This window comes from Callorhinus ursinus, unplaced genomic scaffold (assembly GCF_003265705.2).
Source record: "Callorhinus ursinus isolate GAN/ISIS: 27379988/994484 unplaced genomic scaffold, GSC_fseal_2.0 scaffold131, whole genome shotgun sequence".
Taxonomy (NCBI): Eukaryota; Metazoa; Chordata; class Mammalia; order Carnivora; family Otariidae; genus Callorhinus; species Callorhinus ursinus.
The window spans coordinates 317247-317479 of record NW_027397193.1 but is presented as its reverse complement, the minus strand read 5'-3'; positions in this window follow the sequence as shown (position 1 = coordinate 317479).

The window sequence follows — 233 nt, the reverse complement described above, 5'->3', positions numbered from 1 at the left end:
CACTATTGGCTGGCCTTCACTGCGCACCCGCCCCTGTCGCCCCAGCGGGCCTTCCGGTTGCTTGGGCTCGGCTTCCACAGCATTTTGGGAGTTTTGGTCCGGCCACGGAGTCTTACTACGCGCAGGCGCTCCCGTCTTCCTTCCCGCCGCCGGTGCGCAGGCGCACTCCCACCCTTTCCCGAGCCCCGCTCCTTCCTACGCTTACCGTGCTGCACACCAAAAAACTAACGAGA